The sequence below is a fragment of the Hemiscyllium ocellatum genome, chromosome 8, assembly GCF_020745735.1.
Source record: "Hemiscyllium ocellatum isolate sHemOce1 chromosome 8, sHemOce1.pat.X.cur, whole genome shotgun sequence".
Lineage (NCBI taxonomy): Eukaryota > Metazoa > Chordata > Chondrichthyes > Orectolobiformes > Hemiscylliidae > Hemiscyllium > Hemiscyllium ocellatum.
In genome coordinates, this window is record NC_083408.1 from 105,718,243 (window position 1) to 105,739,083 (window position 20,841).

Sequence of the window (20,841 nt, forward strand, 5' to 3'; positions counted from 1 at the left end):
ATGGGGAACCTTGTAGAACACTTTACAGAAGCCCATATAGGTCACATCTACCCCTCTGCCCTCATCAATCTCTGTTACTTCCTCAAAAAACTCAATCAAGTTTATGAGACATGATTTCCCATGCACAAAGCCATGTTGACTATCCCTAATCAGCCCTTGCCTTTCCAAATACATGTACCTCCTGTCCCTCAGGATTCCCTCCAACAAATTGCCTACCATCGACATCAGCTCACTGGTCTATAGTTCCCTGACTTGTCTTTACCGCCCTTCTTAAACAGTGGCACCACATTTGCCAAACTCCAGTCTTCCAGCACCTCACCTGTGAGTATCGATGATAGAAATATCTCAGCAAGAGGCCCAGCAATCACTTTTCCAGCTCCCCACAGAGTTCTAGGGTACACCTGATCAGGTCCTGGGGATTTATCCACCTTTAACTGTTTCAAGACATCCAGCACTTCCTCCTCTGTAATCTGGACATTTTGCAAGATGTCACCATCTATTTCCCTACAGTCTATATCCTTCCATATTCTTTTCCACGTAAATACTGATACCAAATATTCATTTAGTATCTCTCCCATTTTCTGTGGCTCCACACAAAGGCTGCCTTGCTGATCTTTGATGGGCCCTTTTCTCTCACTAGTTACTCTTTTGTCCTTAATGTATTTGTAAAAAACTTTTGGATTCTCCTTAATTCTATTTGCCAAAGCTATCTCATGTCCCCGTTTTGTCCTCCTGATTTCCCTCTTAAGTATACTCCTACTGCCTTTATACTCTTCTAAGGATTCACTCGATCTATCCTGTCTATACCTGACATACGCTTCCTTCTTTTTCTTCACCAAACCCTCAATTTCTTTAGTCATCCAGCATTCCCTATACCTACCAGCCTTTCCTTTCACCCAGACAGGATATACTTTCTCTGGATTCTTGTTATCTCGTTTCTGAAGGCTTCCCATTTTTCAACCATCCCTTTACCTGCGAACATCTGCCCCCAATCAGCTTTTGAAAGTTTATGCTTAATACCATCAAAATTGGCCTTTCTCCAATTTTAGATCTGGTCTATTCTTTTCCATCACTATTTTAAATGTAGTAGAATTATGGTCACTGGCCCCAAAGTGCTCCCCCACTGACACCTCAGTCACCTGCCCTGCCTTGTTTCCCAAAAGTAGGTCAAGTTTTGCACCTTGGAGAAAGTGAGGACTGCAGATGCTGGAGATCAGAGCTGAAAAACGTGTTGCTGGAAAAGCGCAGCAGGTCAGGCAGCATCAAAGGAGCAGGAGAATCAATGTTTCAGGCATAAGCCCTTCTTCAGGAATGAGGAGGATGTGCCAAGCAGGCTAAGATAAAAGGAAGGAGGAGGGACTCGGGGGAGGAGCGTTGGGAATGCGATAGGTGGAAGGAGGTTAAGGTGAGGGTGATAGGCCGGAGAGGGGGTGGGGCCGGAGAGGTTGGGAAGAAGATTGCAGGTCAAGAAGGAGGTGCTGAGTCTGAGGGTTGAGACTGAGATAAGGTGGGGGGGAGGGAAAATGAAGAAGCTGGAGAAATCTGCAATCATCCCTTGTGATTGGAGGGTTCCTAGGCGGAAGATGAGGCGCTCTTCCTCCAGGTGTCATGGTGCCATGGTCTGGCGATGGAGGAGGCCAAGGACCTGCATGTCCTTGGTGGAGGTTGGGGGGGGTTAAAGTGTTCAGCCATGGGGTGGTTGGGGTGGTTAGTGCGGGCGTCCCAGAGGTGTTCTCTGAAACGTTCCACAAGTAGGCGGCCTGTGTTCTCAATGTATAGGAGGCGACATCAGGTGCAGCGGATGCAGTAAATAATGTGTGTGGAGGTGCAGATGAATTTGTGACGGATATTGAAGGATCCCTTGGGGCCTTGGAGGGAAGTGATGGGGGAGGTGTGGGCGCACGTTTTGCATTTCTTGCGGTTGCAGGGGAAGGTGCCGGGAGTGGAGTTTGGGGTAGGTGGGGGATGTGGACCTGACGAGGGAGTCACGGAGGTAGTGGTCTTTCTGGAACGCTGATAGGGGAGGGGAGAGAAATATATCCCTGGTGGTGGGGTCTGTTTGGAGGTGGCAGCTTTGTTTTTGCACCTTCTCTATTAGGTACAGCCACATACTGAATCAGAAAATTGTCTTGTACACACTTAGCAAATTCCTCTCCATCTAAATTATGGCAGTCCCAGTCTATGTTTGGAAAGTTAAAATCCCCTACCATAACCACCTTATTATTCTTACAGATAGCTGAGATCTCCTTACAAGTTTGTTTCTCAATTTCCTTCTATTAGGGGGTCTATAATACAATCCCATTAAGGATATCATCCCTTTCTTATTTCTCAGTTCCACCCAAGTAACTTCCCTGGATGTATTTCTGGGAATATCCTCCCTCAGCACAGCTGTAATGCTATCCCTTATCAAAAATGCAATTCCTCCTCTTCTCTTGCCTCCCTTTCTATCCTTCCTGTAGCACTTGTATCCTGGAACATTAAGCTGCCAGTCCTGCCCAACCCTGAGCCATGTTTCTGTAATTGCTATGATATCCCGGTCCCATGTTCTTAGCCATGTCCTGAGTTCATCTGCCTTTCCTGTTAGGCCCCTCACATTGAAATAAATGCTTTTTTTTTACCCAATGGGCTGAGGAGTGGCAGATGGAGTTTAATTTAGATAAATGTGAAGTGCTACATATCAATAAGGAAAAACAGGGCAGGACTTATGCACTTAGTGGTAATGTCCTGGGGAGTAGACAACAGACAATAGGTGCAGGAGTAGGCCATTCTGCCCTTTGAGCCTGCACCACCATTCAATATGATCATGGCTGATCATCCTTAATCAGTATCCTGTTCCTGCCTTATCTCCATAACCTTTGATTCCACTATCCTAGAGAGCTCTATCCAACTCTTTCTTAAATGAATCCAGAGACTGGGTCTCCACTGCCCTCTGGGGCAGAGCGTTCCACACAGCCACCACTCTCTGGGTGAAGAAGTGTCTCCTCATCTCTGTCCTAAATGGTCTACCCCGTATTTTTAAGCTGTGTCCTCTGGTTCGGCACTCACCCATCAGCGGAAACATGTTTCCTGCCCCCAGAGTGTCCAATCCTTTAATAATCCAAACAAAGAGACCTTGGAGTGCAGGTTCTTAGTTCCTTGAAAGTGAAGTCGTGGGAAGCCAGGATTGTGAAGAAGCTGGTTGCTTTAACTGGTCAGAACATTGAGTATAGGAGTTGGGAGATGATGTTGTGTCTGCACAGGACACTGGTTAGGCCACTTTTGGAATATTGTGTGTAATTCTGGTCTCACTAGTTTAGGAAAGATATTGCAAAACTTGATCCAGAAAAGATTTACCAGGATGCTGCCAGGAATTGGGGGCTTCGAGCTATCGGGAGAGGCTGAATAGACTGGGACTGTTTCCCATGGAGCATTAGAGGCTGAGGAGTGACCCTATAGGGGTTTATAAAATCAAGAAGGGCATGGATAGGATAAATAGACAAGGTCTTTTCCTTGGGGTGGGTGAGTCCAAAAGTAGAGGACATAGGTTTAAGTTGGGAGGAGAAAGATTTAAAACGGACCTGAGGGACAACCAATCCAGAGACAAAGGAACTGGGGGGAGGGAGTTACAAGGGAGAAAATCCCCATCATATACCCTCTCCCACTTATGTGCTGTCTTACAAGGCCATGCGTGAGTGGCTGTGTGTGTTCATTCATGAATGTGCGTGGTTGTACATACCTGTGCTGTCTCTGTGTTCACATTTGTCTCTGAGTTTGTGTGTGCAGGTGTGTTAATTAATGTGTGTGCGTGTATGTGTGTGTATTCTTCCTTATATCTATATTATATATACATATATGTGTCAGTTTGTATATTTGTATCTGTATGCCTGTGTCTGTGTCTGTATTTGTGTATGCATGTCTCTATGTGTACATTTGTGTACAGATATGTTTATATATGTATGTATATATATTTCTATGCATACCAATGTATGTTGGAGATGTTCCTCCTGTCTGAATGATGCTGACAAGATAGAACTGCACTTTCTTGCAATAATAAATTTTCTCTACTCATCATGCGAGTAGCTACTGAGACATGATAATATGTACTGACAGGAGCTTGTTATAGTGCCCATGAGGCTAATTTGTGGAATCAAAAACGAGTTGGAGCCAGAGATTACTCATTCCATCTGGTCAATACCAAAGTTCAAAACACACTGTACTCTACTCTCTTTTCTTCTACAATTTCTGAAAATATCAACATAAGACTTAGTAACAGGTCAGGCCTTCTGTTGTTGCAATCCGCAGTTCTGGTTACTTCAACCAGAGAAAAGATGCTCTCCCCACCTGCCTTGTCAAACCCTTGCAATGCCCTGAAATAAAGGCCCTCGTCATGAAATATGTTGTCACAGGAACATGCTTCATTTAAAACAATGAATTTAAATCCACTGACCAGAAAATTGAGCTAAGCTCTGAGATAAAGAGATGTTTTTAAGGCAGCGTGGTTTGCACTGCTCCCTCAGAGCGGCAGGGGCCTGGGTTCGATTCCAACCTCGGGCATCTGCCTGTCTGGAGTTTGCACATTCTCCCTGTGCCTGCATGGGTTTCCTTTTGGTGTTCCGGTTTCCTCCCACAGTCCAAACACATGCAGGTTAGGTAGTTTGGCCGTGCTAAATTACCCTGTGGTGTCCAGGAATGTGCAGGTTAGGTGGATTAGCCATGGGATTATGGGGATTAGGTGGGATGTTCTCTGGAAGGTCAGTGCAGAATCAATGGGCTGAATGGCCTCTATCTGCATTGTAGGAGTTCTACATTTAATGCACAGACTAAAAGTGTGGCTTGAGCTTACAATGAAGATTGCTACTCAGTTTACATCACTATATTCTCTGCATTGCAAGCCACTGAGGTGGAGACACTGGGTAGAATCAGGATTTTTGATTCTAAGTGTAGAGCTGGGCCGAAGTGTGGTTTCTATCTTCTCCCCATCTGATTGCATGTGCACGCACAAGTCAAAAGCCGGATTTCATGGTCGGGAGGTTTTTTTGCTGTTCCTTCCAGACAACACTTCACTCTCTGCAACCCAGTGACGTCACTCAATATTTGCTCATCAACATCACCTACCCCTGGAGACACCAGAGATGAGGCACCAAGCAGCAGTCATGCATCCTGAGAGGATTTTCCTGGAGAAAGGGCAAATTTTTATTCCCTTGGTAAAGGCACTATAGACACGTGGAGACTGTTTAAGAAACAGTTGTTGCAAGTGATGAATAAATATGTCTCTCTGAGACAGGCAAGAAGTGAAAAGATAAAGGAACCTTGGATGATGAGAGCGGTGGAGCTTCTCGTCAAAAGGAAAAAGGTAGCTTACATAATGTGGAGGAAGCTAGGGTCAAGCTCAGCTCTAGAGGATTACAGGCAGGTGAAGAAGGAACTCAAAAATGGTCTGAGGAGAGCCAGGAGGGGGCACAAGAAAGGCTTGGCAGAACAGATTAGGGAGAACACAAAGGCATTTTACACTTATGTGAGGAATAAGAGAATGGTCAAAGAAAGAGTAGGGCCGATCAGGGATAGCATAGGGAATTTGTGTGTGGAGTCTGAGGAGGTAGGGGAAGCCCTAAATGAGTTTTTTGCTTCTGTCTTTACAAAAGAAACAAACTTTGTAGTGAATGAAACCTTTGAAGAGCAGGTGTGCATGCTGGAATGGATAGAGATAGAGGAAACTGATGTGCTGAAAATTTTGTCAAACATTAAGATTGACAAGTCACCAGGCCCGGACTGGATTTGTCCTCGGCTGCTTTGGGAAACGAGAAATGCAATTGCTTCGCCACTTGCGAAGACCTTTGCATCCTTGCTCTCCACTGGAGTCGTACCTGAGGACTGGAGAGAGGCAAATGTAATTCCTCTCTTCAAGAAAGGAAATAGGGAAATTCCTGGCAATTACAGACCAGTAAGTCTCACGTCTGTCGTCTGCAAGGTGTTAGAAAGGATTCTGAGGGATAGGATTTATGACCATCTGGAAGAGCATGGCTTAATTAAATGCAGTCAACACGGCTTTGTGAGGGGCAGGTCATGCCCTCAAACCTTATCGAGTTCTTTGAGGATGTGACTAGAAAAGTTGATGAGGGTTCAGCGGTGGATGTGGTGCATATGGACTTCAGCAAGGCATTTGGTAAGGTTCCCCATGGTAGGTTCATTCAGGTCAGGAGGAATGGGATACAGGGGAACTTAGCTGTCTGGATACAGAATTGGCTGGCCAGCAGAAGACAGCGAGTGGTAGTAGAAGGAAAATATTCTGCCTGGAAGTCTGTGGTGAGTGGTGTTCCACAGGGCTCTGTCCTTGGGCCTCTACTGTTTATAATTTTTATTAATGACTTGGATGAGGGGATTGAAGGATGGATCAGCAAGTTTGCAGATGACACAAAGGTTGGAGGTGTCGTTGACAGTATAGAGGGCTGTTGTAGGCTGCAGCGGGGCATTGACAGGATGCAGAGATGGGCTGAGAGGTGGCAGATGGAGTTCAACCTGGATAAATGCGAGGTGATGCATTTTGGAAGGTCAAATTTGAAAGCTGAGTACAGGATTAAGGATAGGATTCTTGGCAGTGTGGAGGAACAGAGGGATCTTGGTGTGCAGGTACATAGATCCCTTAAAATGGCCACCCAAGTGGACAGGGTTGTTAAGAAAGCATATGGTGTTTTGGCTTTTATTAACAGGGGGATTGAGTTTAAGAGTAGTGAGATCTTGTTGCAGCTCTATAAAACTTTGGTTAGACCGCACTTGGAATACTGCATCTAGTTCTGGTCGCCCTATTATAGGAAAGATGTGGATGCTTTGGAGAGGGTTCAGAGGAGCTTTACTAGGATGCTGCCTGGACTGGAGGGCTTATGTTATGAAGAGAGGTTGACTGAGCTCAGACTTTTTTCATTGAAGAAAAGGAGGAGGAGAGGGGCCCTGATTGAGGTATACAAGATAATGAGAGGCATAGATAGAGTCAATAGCCAGAGGCTACTTCCCAGGGCAGAAATGACTAACACGAGGGGTCATAGTTTTAAGCTGGTTGGAGGAAAGTATAGGGGGGATGTCAGAGGCGAGTTCTTTACACAGAGAGTTGTGAGAGCATGGAATGCGTTGCCAGCAACAGTTGTGGAAGCAAGGTCATTGGGGATATTTAAGAGACTACTGGACATGCATATGGTCACAGAAATTTGAGGGTGCACACATGAGGATCAGTGGTCGGCACAACATCGTGGGCTGAAGGGCCTGCTCTGTGCTGTACTGTTGTATGTCCTAAGTTCTATGTTCTCTACTCCGCATTCCTATTACTCCTTCCAAAGTGAATCACCTCACACTTTTCTGCATTAAACACAATTTGCCACCTCTCAGCTCTGCAGCTATTCTATGTCCCTCTGTAACCAACAGCATCCTTCTGCACTGTCCACAACTCGACTGACCTTTGTGTCATCCGCAAATTTACTAACCCATCCTTCTATGCACTCGTCCAGGTCGTTTATAAAAATGACAAAGAGCAGTGGACCAAAACAGATCCTTGCGGTACACCACTAGTAACTGAATTCCAGGATGAACATTTCCCATCAACCACCACTCTCTGTCTTCTTTCAGCTAGCTAATTTCTGATCAAAACCATTAAATTGCCCTCAACCACATGCCTGTGTATTTTGTGCAGTAGTTAACCATGGGGAACCATATCAAACTCCTTTTGCTGAAATCCATGTACATCACATCAATGACTTTACCCTCATCCACATGTTTGGTCACCTTCTCAAAGAACTCAGTAAGGTTTGTGAGGCACGACCTACCCTTCACAAAACAATGTTGACTATCCCAAATCAACTTATTCCTATGATGATTATAAATCCTATCTCTTATAATCTTTTCCAACACTTTACCCACAACCGAAGTAAGGCTCACTGGTCTATAATTACCAAGGTTGTTTCTACTCCCCTACTTGACCGAGGAGACGACATTTGCTCCTCCAGTCTTTTGGCACTATTCCTGCAGACAATGATGACATAAAGATCAAAGTCTAAGGCTCGGCAATTTCCTCACTGGCTTCCCAGAGAATCCGAGGATAATCCCACCTAGCCCAGGGTATTTATCTACTTTCACACTTTCCAGAATTTCTAACACCTCCCCCTTGTGAACTTCAATCCTATCTAGCCTAGTAGCCTGATTCTCAGTATTGTCCTCGAGAACATTGTCTTTTTCCAGTGTGAATACTGACGAAAAATATTCATTTAGTGCTTTCCTGTATCTCCTCTGACTCCATGCACAACTTCCCACTACTGTTTTTGTTTGATCCTAATCTTACTCTTGTCATTCTTTTATCCCTTATTTCCTGAAGGAAAGCTTTAGTGTTTTCCCTGGTCCTATCCACCAACAATGTCTCATGTCCCCTCCTCACTTGTCTTAGCTCTCTCAATAAGTCTTTCCTGGCTACCTTGTAACTCTCAATCACCCTAATTGAGCCTTCACATTGCATCCTAACACAAGCCTTCTTCTTCCTCTTGACAAGAGATTCAGCTTCTTTAGTAAACCATGGTTCCCTCACTAGACTATTTCCTCCCTGTCTGACAGGTACATACTTATCATGGACACACAGTGGCTGTTCCTTGAATAAGCTCCACATTTCTATTGTGCCCATCCCCTGCAGTTTCCTTCCCCATTCTATCCATCCTAAATCTTGTCTAATTACATCATAATTGCCTTTCCCTCAGCTGTATCTCTTGCCCTCCGGTGTATACCTATCCCTTTCCATCGCTAAGTAAACATAACTGAGTTGTAGTTACTATCATCAAAGTGCTCACCTACCTCCAAGTCTAACACCTGGCCGGGCTCATTACCAGTACCAAATCTAATGCGGCCTCACCTCTTGTTGGCCTGTCTACATACTGTGTCAGACAATGCACAAAAAACTGATCCATCGAAAATATTTGAACTATAGTATTCCCAATCAATATTTGGAAGGTTGAAGTCCTCCATAACAACTACCCTGTCACTCTCGTTCCTATCGAGAATCATCTTTGCTATCCTTTCCTCTAAATCTCTGGATCTATTCGGAGGCCTATGGGAAACTCCCAACAGGATGACCTCTCCTTTCCTGTTTCTAATCTCAGCCCACACTACCTCAGTTGATGAGTCCTCAAACATCCTTTCTGCACCTGTAACACAGTCTTGACTAACAATGCCACACCTCCCCCTATTTTGCCATCACTTCTGTTCTTACTGAAACATCGAAATCCTGGAACCTGCCACAACCATTCCTGTCCCTGTTCTACCCATGCATCTGAGATGGCTACAACATCGAAGTCCCAGGTACCAACCCATGCTGCAAGTTCACCCACCTTATTTTGGATGGTCCTGGCATTGAATAGACCCACTTCAAACCAAATACAGGGGAAGCTTGATTATCCGAATACCAATTATCCGAAAATCGGATTATCCAAAAGAGATCTTGAGGTCCCAATTGAAACATTACATCAAAGACGTGTTTCCAACACTGATCATGTCTTTTGTTTACAGTGATTAAACAGGCATCATCTCTAAATGACTATCCTCCCTCCCTCTCTCTTTCTTCCCACACTTTCCCTGGAGTTCTACGGAGGGGTGTACTCTAACCATCCACCCCCACCTCCTACGTTTAATCTCTCCAACATTGTCCTGTACAGGGCAAACATGTAACCTGTCAAAAAGTTGCAGTAAAAAGTTGTATGTGCGGCTCTGTTTGTGTGTGCGTGTGTGTGTGTGTGTGTGTGCGTGTGCGCGTGTGTGTGTGTGTGCGGCTCTGTTTGTGTGTGCATGTGTGTGTGTGTGTGTGTGTGTGTGTGCGCGCGCGCGCGCGTGTATGTGTGTGTGTGTATGTGTGTGTGTGTGTGTGTACGCGCTATTTGGACACTTACCCCACAAAGGCAGCAGCAGCAGCAGGAGTCTTGTTGTTGGTGTCCAGTCCGGTTGCCCCAGAGAGGGGCCAGTTGTGGCAGGGGGCTGTGTTGGGGGCGGGGGCATGTGTGCTTTGTGCTGGGGGGGCGGGATTGGACCGGGTTGAGGGGCGGTGCTGGAAGACAGGGATGGGCGGAGGGGGTTTTGGCGGCGGGGTGTCGTGCAATGTGTGCTGCTGCTAGTCTCCTGAACGAGGAGCAGATTTTAAAACTCTGAGCCCTGGAGAAAAGGCATTTAATCAATTTTCCGAATGATCGATTATCTGAACAAAATAGTTCCTGCCCATCTCGTTCAGATAACCGTGTTTCCACTGTACTTGCTTGCCGGTGCCCTCTTGTGACCCTGAAACCTTATTTCGGACCCCCCTACTTTCGACCTCCTCGATACTCAAACTATTATTTAGGTTCCCATCCCCCGCTGAATCAGTTTAAACCCACCCGAACAGCATTAGCAAATTTCGTCCCCCAAGATATTGGTACCCCTCTGCTCCAGGTGAAGATCATCCTGTTTATATAAGTCCCAGCTACCCCAAAATAAGCCCTAATTATCCAGGAATCTTAAACCCTCCCTCCTGCAGCATCCCTGTAGCCACGTGTTCAACTCCTCTCTCTCCCTATTCCTCGCCTTGCTAGCACATGGCACGAGCTACAAACCAGAGATACCAACTCTGTTTGGCCTAGCTATAAGCTTCCACCCTAGCTCCCTGAATTTATGCCTTAAATGCCCATCTCTTTTCCTACCTATGTCGTTGGTGCCCATGTGGAACACAACTTGGGGTTGCTCCCCCTCCCTCTTACGGATCCCAAAAACACGATCCGAGACATCACGAACCCTGGCATCTGGGAGGCAACATACCAACCGTGAGTCTCTCTCATTTCCACAGAACCTCCTATCTGTCCCCTTAACTATGGAGTCCCCAATGATTAATGCTCTATGTCACCGATTTTAGTGTCTTTCGTAAATGTATTAACCGTGACCCCTACATTTTCATTCAAATCGTTTACATAATTCCAAACGAAAGTGGATCAGCACCGATCCCTGTAGAACACCGCTGGTCACAGGACTCCAGTCCGAAAAATAACGTTCCACCACCACCCTCTGTCTCCCACCATCAAGCCAATTTTGTATCCAATTGGCAAGCTCACCATGACGTCATAGGGTCCAGTGCCAATTTTGTGAATGCCCAGAGAAACTGCTTCACAAATTGTATACACATTGTGCATCACCGGTGGTAGGTCTGCCCTGTCAGTGCCTGTTTAGGCTGTTGTACAACTAGCCAGCAGGACAGCTGTCCAATTCTGCAAGTCCAGTCCATTATATCAGTATTTCCCTCCAGCACTCTATCTAATGGCATGTTCAGAGATGCCTACATCCCATGAACAATCTTAAAAACTGTCGCCTTTCAGATAGGATTTCAAACTTGTGATTGGAATTGGGGGAAATAATCATTAAATATCTTAAGACAGAAATTAACAGATTCTTGAGTGACCATGGAGTCAATGGTTATCAGAGTCAATCTATATATGGGCTGCAATCATGTCAACCATGATCTTGTTGAATGACAGAGCAGGCTAGAAGAGCTGAATGGTCTACTTCTGTTCCTGATTCCTGGTCAGGTTCTTCCAAAACAAAGCTATCTCCATAATCTGAATCCTGTGACTGATCCACCCATCCTGATCTTAGATTAGATTACTTACGGTGTGGAAACAGGCCCTTCGGCCTAACAAGTCCACACCGACCCACCACAGCATGCCCACCCAGACCCATTCCCCTACATTTACCCCTTCACCTAACACTACAGGCAATTTAGCACGGCCAATTCACCTAACCTGCACTTTTTTTTGGACTGTGGGAGGAAACTGGAGCACCCGGAAGAAACCCATGCAGACACGAGGAGAATGTGCAAACTCCACACAGACAGTTGCCTGAGTTGGGAATTGAATCCGGGTCTCTGGCGCTCTGAGGCAGCAGTGCTAACCACTGTGCCACCGTGCCGTCCACTTGTGGCCTTGCCTATTTGCTTCTTGCATTACATTCACGGTCTGGACAATGCTTCTCCAGACTTCTTCGAAAGGTTCCCATTGTTGATCCTGTCCTAAGTTTTCATTGTTTCAGAGACTTCACAATGTCATGTTGCTTAGTTTTCATTTCCTGTATCCAACATGTTTGGACCTGTGAATAGAATATAGAAGGCTGCATTAGCATAGCATTAATGTAATTATAGTGTGATTTCCTTGTCTCATTTATTCTCTTTAGTGCTCGCAAAATTGCCTTGAGGATTGTAAAGGTAAATATACACCCATCCAGTGCAGCATACAATTTTATCCAGCACTTCAACAGAAATGTAAGTAAAATGTCAGAGAGTGTCTAATTTTTCACAACATGAAAAACACGAGAGAACTACTTCAGCTTAAGTCTTTGTGATCTACTTTTTTATAATGTGACTAAAACACTGCTTTAAACATTACTTTGAATTCAGCTAAGTTACTTTGCAGCTGAGAGTGGAGAATAAATGAAACAACAATCAAAAAGCACTAAACTGCAGACAGAATAACAGCAATGAAGAGAACTCAAGCACTGAAGATGATATCAACTAAAAGTCAATGTCATCTCTCTCTCTCTATCGATGCTGTCAGACCTGAGACAAAAAGTTTCAATTTGTAAGTTCACGTTTGTACGCTCAGAGCCAAAAGTATGCACAAGCACACGCAAACAGTCAGTCACAGATACAGACTCACATGCACAATCACACACACACACACACAGACATAGACACACACAGAGTCAAATAGACACCCACGCACAGTCACAAAGACCGATTCACACACACACTCACAATCACAATCACACACATATACAGACATCGACTTTCTCTCTCAGACACACATGCAAATTATACACACGATGCAGATGCACACACACATGCACTAACTCTCACACACACACAGACTCATATTTTCTCTCAGAAACACTCACAATTACAACCTCTCATACATCCATACACATGCTCACACAAACACTCACATATGCCATTGCACCCACAGTTACACAAATACAAACACAAACACGCACACTGACACACACACACTGACACACACACACAGACACATACACACACACAGACACACTCACAGACACACGCAAGCACACACACACGCAAGCACACAGACACACATACAGACACACTCACAGACACAGACACACTCACAGGCACACGCAAACACACAGACACACACACACACAGACGCACTCACAGACACACGCAAGCACACACACATACACAGACACATTCACAGACACAGACACACTCACAGACACACGCAAGCACACAGACACACACACACACAGACACAGACACACATACACAGACGCACTCACAGACACACACACACACACACACACACACACACATACAGACACACAAGCTCTTGGATTGCCTGAATTAAGTTTAAATTATGTCACTTCTTTTCTTTCATATTGATGAATGCAAATTGGTTGTTTCCGAGTCCTGTGCTCTGAGCTCATTCGTTTGCTTCAATTTTCCTAGTTGCAGGAAATAGATCAGCTCTACTGAGTGCAAACTCGTATTGCATCACTTCAAGCAGCTGAGGAGCTGGGGATGGAAAGAGTAGGATTGGGATCAAACTGGAGGGCTGAGTTCATGGTGCAAAGTGCTGAAGGTGGTTAAGTGGAGAAAGAAGTGCGGTGCTGCAGCTTGTGATGGGAACAGCACAACAGGGTACAGTCATGGTCCTACTGGTCCACAGGGCCACTCTCCATTAGAAAGGGACAACTCATGGTGGCTTAACCAGAAGGTCACCTCGCCTCAGGTAAGGGAAAGAGGTTGCAAAGGAGAGTCCTTCATGGTAATCTCAGTTGGTGTGGGAATTGAACATATTACTCTGCGCCGATTAAGAGTTAGCCAATTCCCATGGGGCAAGAGGGTTTATTGAAATAACAAGTGGCTGGATTTTGGGGTGATTCTTCCAGGCAGAGTGGAGGTGTTCTGCAATGCGGCCTTCCAGTTTATTTTTGAGTCTCGCCAATGTAAAGGAAGCCACATTGGCATCAGTGAGTATTGTAGACCAGATTGAAAGAAGTACAAGTGAAATGCTACTTCATCTGGAAGATGTGTTAGGGCCCTTGGACAGTAAAGAGCGACATAGGTGAATAGCCAAGTGATGCACCTTCTGCAATTACAGGGATGGTGCCTTAAGCTGGGGGTGGGGGTGCTTTAAGAAAGGGCATTGGATAGCACAATGAATGAGCATCAGGATAGATGAAGAAGTGGCCCAGAAAATGATCCTTGCAGATCATTGACAAGGGAGGGGAGGGTAAGACGTGTTTGCTTGTGGCATCCAGTTGGAGGTAGCAGGAATGGTGGAGGTTCAATCTTTAAATGTAGAAACTAGCGGAATGGAAAGTGAGGGCAAGGGGAACCCTATTGTTATTTTGACAAGGAGGAGATGGAATGAGGGCAGAAGTGCTGGAGATGGATCAAAAGTGGCTGAGGGTCTTGTCAACAGAAATTGAGGGGGAGTCTTCAATTGAGGAGAAAGGAAGATAAGTCAGCAGATCACCTGTAGAAGGTGACATCGTTAGACAGATGCAATGCAGACAGAGCTGAAAATGTGTTGCTGGAAAAGCGCAGCAGGTCAGGCAGCATCCAAGGAACAGGAGATTCGACGTTTCGGGCATAAGCCCTTCTTCCTGAAATTTTCCAGCAACAAATTTTCAGCTCTGATCTCCAGCATCTGCACTCCTCACTTTCTCCACAATGCAGACAGAAAAAAGTTGGGAGAATGGAATGGAATCCTTACAGGAAGCAAGGTGTGGGGAAGTATACTCGAGGTAAAAGTGGGAGTCGGTGGATGTATATTGTATATTGATGGTCAGCCTATCCCCAAAAATGGAACCAGAGAAGACAAGGAAGGGAGAAAAAGGGTCAGATGTGGACCAGGTGAAGGGGAGAGAAGGATGGAAATTGAAAGCAAAGCTGATTAATGTTTCCAATTCAAGGTGAGAGCAGGAAACATTGCCGATGACATCACTGAAGTATTGGTGGAAGAGTTGTCGGGAGGGACCCGAGTAGGATTGAGACAAAGAATGTTCCACATTGCCCACAAAGTGGCAGGCACAGCTAGGACCTGTATGGGTACACACAGCCACGCCTTTAACATGGACAAAGTGAGATGAGTTAAACAAAAACTTCTTCGAAGTGAGTATGATCTCAGTGAAAGGAGGGCGGTGGGATATGGGAAATGTACAAGCCTCCATTCAAGGGAAAAGCTGAAAGCCTTTAGATCGTCCTAAAGGGGGATGGACATGTAAAGGGATTAAACATCCCCAGTGAAGAGGAGATGATTAAATTAAGTGGGAAGATTTGCCCTGGGTAGTGTCAAGCTTCTTGAGTGTTGTTGGAGTTGCACCCATCCAAGCACATGAGAAGTATTCCCGATTTATGCCTTGCTAGATAATGGACAGGCTTTGGGGGGGGTGGGGGGAAACAGGAGGTGGGTCACTCACTGTAGAATCCCCATCCTCTGGTGTGCTCCTATGAATTCTATATTTATATGGTCAGTCCAGTTCAGCTTCTGGTCAATGGTAATCCCCAGGATGTTGATAGTAGTGGAATAGTAGGGGTTGGACTTTCTCTTGTTGGAGTTATTCATTGCTTGTAGCTGAGTGCTATTTGCCAAGTCTTGTTGGATATGGGCATGAATTCTTTCAACACCTGAAAAGTTACAAAGGGTGCTGAACATTTCACAATTATTAGTAAATAGCCCCACTTCATTCATGAGGCAGCAAAAGATGATTGTGCTCAGGTTACTCGTATCCACAGTGACCATCCACAGCCCTCTAGTGTAAAAAAATCCCAAAGATTCAACCATCTACCATATACTATAACTCACCAAAGGCCCTTCACAGCAGCTTCCAATCCTGCAATTGCTACCATCAAGAAGGACAAGGGTAGCAGATACATTGCGACAGTACCACATGCAAGTTCCCCTCCAAACCATTCACCATCCTGACTTGGGAATAAAACGTGATTCTAAAATAACTCCACAGAGACAAGTGTCCCATCACTAAGTCAACTTTTATTTACAAGTAAAAAATGAGGTCTGCAGATGCTGGAGATCACAGCTGCAAATGTGTTGCTGGTCAAAGCACAGCAGGCCAGGCAGCATCTCAGGAATAGAGAATTCGACGTTTCGAGCATAAGATCAGGATTCCTGATGAAGGGCTTATGCTCGAAACGTCGAATTCTCTATTCCTGAGATGCTGCCTGGCCTGCTGTGCTTTGACCAGCAACACATTTGCAGCTTTTATTTACAAGTGGAGAGTACTTAAAACTGAGCCAGCTCCCTCAGAGCTAGCTCGCAGAGTGAGTAGAACTTGAAGCACTCCTGATTATAGCTGTCAGCCAGGGCTCCCTGATTGAACCGGATTAACATCCCTACTCAGGGAACTCAAATACTATGATGCCTGCTTAGCTGGCCTCGTTACGATTACAAACATTCCTTCACTGTTGCTGGATCAGAATCCTAATGGCATTGTGGGTCAACCTACAGCAGTTCAAGAAGGCAGCTCACCACCACTTGCTGAAAAACAATTAAAAATGAGGAACAAGTGCTGCTTTAGCCTATAACACCCATAAAATAATAATAAAATTCAACACATTGATTGGAGAGGGAGGCAGTAGCTTAAACCCTTGTTGCTCTCTATGTTGTTTTTTTTTGTTTGCGGGATGAATGGGCACTGAGCTGTATTGGTTAAATCAGTGGGTGAATCACACCAGCTATCCTTTGCCAAGCTTGGCACAGTCTTAAGGCCGTAATATAAAAGTACATTATGTACATGGAGCATTTGAATCCAAGTTCACTCCTTTCTCCGGTGAAATTTTGTCGAATTTAGAGCTCTTGTTATGCTGTGCGGAATGCCTTCACACCATATTCCTTCCTGTGCTAACTTAACTCATTCATCAACCTGTTTAAAATGACCACACCAAACATCTTGAACATGCAGAGAAAATTCCATCACAAAATGCTTCTCTAAAATGGTCTCATTAAACTGAGGAAACAATGTTTGGCCTGGGGGATCTGAGATTTATTTTTTGCACTGTAAGTCAATTAAATCAAGACTATATATAGTCATGATCTCGTCTGGCTAGAATCCCAGTTTTATCAAAAAAACAAAATATTAGCAGTGTTGGCTGATGCAGTGTCTGCCTTTTATGTTCAACTTGGATCCTAAGCTTTGCATTGTCATAGATGGCCTCTTGATTTCTCAGGGAAACAACTTTGTCTCACAGCTATCTTGATATGTATTTATTAATGGATTATTGCAATGAGCTAAACTCTGTCTGCATACGCATGAAGGAACCCAGGTGTCAGTGTGCGACAAAGTATGAAGAGTGCATTACATTTCTTATGAATATCAAACAATCAAACATACACCTTGATAAAGGAACCTCCAACCACTTTATCAAGGTGTATGTTTGATTGTCTGATATTCATAAGAACTGTAATGCACTCTTCATACTTTGTCGCACACTGACACCTGGGTTCCTTCGTGCGTATGCAGACAGAGTTTAGCTCAATTTCACCTCATCCTGATAATGAATGAATGAGCATTTTAATGGTTCACACAATACTACTTTAGCAAAAGCATGAACCCATTCAAAATAAAAAGGTTACCATCTCTATTTAAGGTCACATGGATGGTTTAAGCTGTTTTGCTCGCAAGACTAATTTGTGAACTATTGTGACATAATTTCATCCTCAGGCTTTTAGTCAAGTTACAGACTGTGAATTGCATCATTCCTTGTCTCCTCTTCACTGTATCCCACTACATGCTGCAAAATATTCCCCTTAAACAGAATGCTTTTGGATGTGTTGCTCAACAAGTGCAGAACAATCAGCTGTGAACAAACTTGCACAATGAACTTGTCTCTTTGTTTTTGTGCTGGTTAGGTCAAGATGGAAACCTGGTCTTGTTTGAATAAGGAGTTTGATTTCTTTTTCCATTAAAATATTGGTTACTCAGGTTCTTCTACAAAAATGTTATTTGCCCACAATGTTCTGAGTTGCAAGTGACTATGGTGGAGTTGGATGATGATCTGCCTAGATTTGACTTCAGACCAAATACAAAACTAAAGCAGAAATTGAAATAAATCCACTGAGGCCAGAATCCCATCACCAAGTCACCCTTTATTTACAAATAGAGAATCCTTGACACTGATCCAGCTCCCTCAGAGCCAGCTCTTAGACTGATGTTTGACACTCCTGCTCTTAACTCTCAGCCAGGGCTCCCCGATTGGACCAGATTAACAGCCCCAGTCAGGGAACTCATATTCTGTGATGTTCACTTATATGATCACATTCCAATGATTACAGATGTTGCTTGAGAAACTCAGCAGGTCTGGCAGCATCTGTGGAGAGAAAGGAGAGTCAACATTTCTCGTCCAGTAAACCTTCCTCAGCACTCTGTTCCCGAAAGGAAGTGAAAAGGTCTCTTGTTAGAGTGTCAAATGTGCTGCTGAATGAAGTGCAACTGGGTGGGCAGGACAGCTCTGAGATATAGTGAGGTATTGCAGATGGAGAGGGAAGCCAAGAGAGTGCATAATACGACAAATGGCACTGACTGGCTAATAAGGATAGCATTGTACATGGCAGAAATACCTGTGATCCTGAGTGGATTCAAAGATAGGGGATGAATTTCAGTCAGAATCCCCGCATGGAGTAAGACTGAGCCGGAGGCAGCTCCTGAGGAATGAGATGTGTCTGTGGCATCACGTTTTGGCAAATACTCAGAGGACAGCGAAGGTAATGATGGTGAACAAGAAGAAAGATTAGAATGGAAATCCTGTCGGAGAGAGGGGCAGAATGTGTCCGAGATGGGTAGGCCTGGGAGAAATGAGTGAAATGCTAAAATAAATCAAAGAACTGCAGATAAGGGAAATCTGAAACAAAACTGAAATTGCTGGAGAATAAAATCAGCATCTGGCAGCATCTGTAGAGAGAAAACAGAGTCAATGTTTCAGGTCCAGTGACCCTTGATCAGTGCTCAAATAGAAGATGCCTGTTTAGGTACAAGAGTGTTTTGTGTATAAGAATCATGATTGCATTCTCTACTACTGTAGGAAGGATATTGTGAACGGGTTCAGAAAAGATTTACAAAGCTGTTGCCAGGACTGGAGGGAGATGCTGAATAGGCGGGGGCCACTTTCCCTGAGGTGTGACCTTATAAAGGTTTATAAAATCATAGAGGATATGGATTGGGTGAATAGACAAGTTCTTTTCCCTTGGATGGGGAAGTCCAAAGCTGCAGGGTATAGATTTAAGGTGAGTGGGGAAAGATATAAAAGAGACCTAAGGGGCAAGTTTTTCACACAGAGGTTGGTGCGTGTATGAAATGAACTGCCAGAGGAAGTGGTGGAGGCTGGTACAGTTGCAACATTTAAAAGGCATCTGGATGGGTATATGAATTTGAAGGGTTTGGAGGGATATGGGCCCAATGCTGGCAAATGTGACTAGATTAATTTTGGATATCTGGTCAGCATGGACGAGTTGGACCAAAGGGTCTGTTTCCATGCTGTACAGCTCTATGACTTTATGGCTGTGTTGACCAACACCATGGTAAAATCTTCAATTAAGGCTATTTATGTACAGGAATGGCAGATTCAATTAGCTCTAATAATATTACAACTCTTCAATTTTAAACATCGCCTATTCACCTGGACCTTTGACATTGGGTGGTGGAAAGTCAATTTAATACAAGTCTATTGTTTTTGTGCAGAATGAGCGTGGGAAAGTGTTTCAGCTCTCCCTTATTGATGCATGAGGTGTTGATCACAGTGGTGAAAACCATTGCAAATGCAGCAAATGCTCTGCTCTCTTCAGCATTTTATAGAACATATTCTCAATACGGTGCTTACTGATAGATAATAGTTCTATAGCTTCATAGTAATAGAAGCAGGAGTAGGCCGTTTGGCCCATCAAGGCTGCTCTGTAATTCATTAAGACCATGGCTGATCCATCCATCATCTCAGCTCCTCCTACCTGCATTATCCCCATAACCCTTCATTCCCCTACCATGCAAAAACCCATCCAACTGTGTCTTGAATATACTTACACATATGACATCCACAAGTAACTGCATGATATGTGACTGGCAGCAAGTAATTTCCTGCATCACCCACTAAATGGATGATGTTACATTTTTGGGAATCCAGGAGAGAATAGGTTCAACCATGCAACTCAAGATAACTTTGTCATCAGCATAAAACATATGGGATTGATGAGAGGTTTGGAAAGTGAGGATAAGTAAAGGTTATTTGATTCCTTAAACCTGCCCCTTCTACAGAAATTCATTTGAGTGCAGGAAAGTGTAGACAGTAGTATAATTTGGACAGTACAGTCTTGATGGACCAAAGGATCTTTTCTGTACTGTACGATTCTGTAACTCCATCAGGTGTTCTGCTGAAATTGGTTAAGTTTCCTTGAGGAAAGAATTGCAAACTAATTTAACATTGAGTATATTTGATGGCCATCTATCCCACACAGCCACTGTCATATGAATTTGGGAAAAAAAAATCCTTCCAGTAAATCTCATTTTGAGATTGCTAATTTTGTGTTCATGCCTTTGGGCTGTGCTCCTACAAACAGCAGTGCAACGATGACCAGATGATCTGTTTTTGAGAAATATAATGGTCGGGACTCCAGAGGGAACTACCTGGTCTCCTTCACCAGTGTCCCCTATCTACCTGAGAGAAATCTTATTACCTTAATATCTCATCTGAGAGACAGCAACATGGACAATGTTACACTCCCTCAGGACGGGATGTGGTGCTAATCTTGAGTTTTATGCTCAAACCTGGCAGAAACCATGAAATCCCAGGTATTTGCTCAA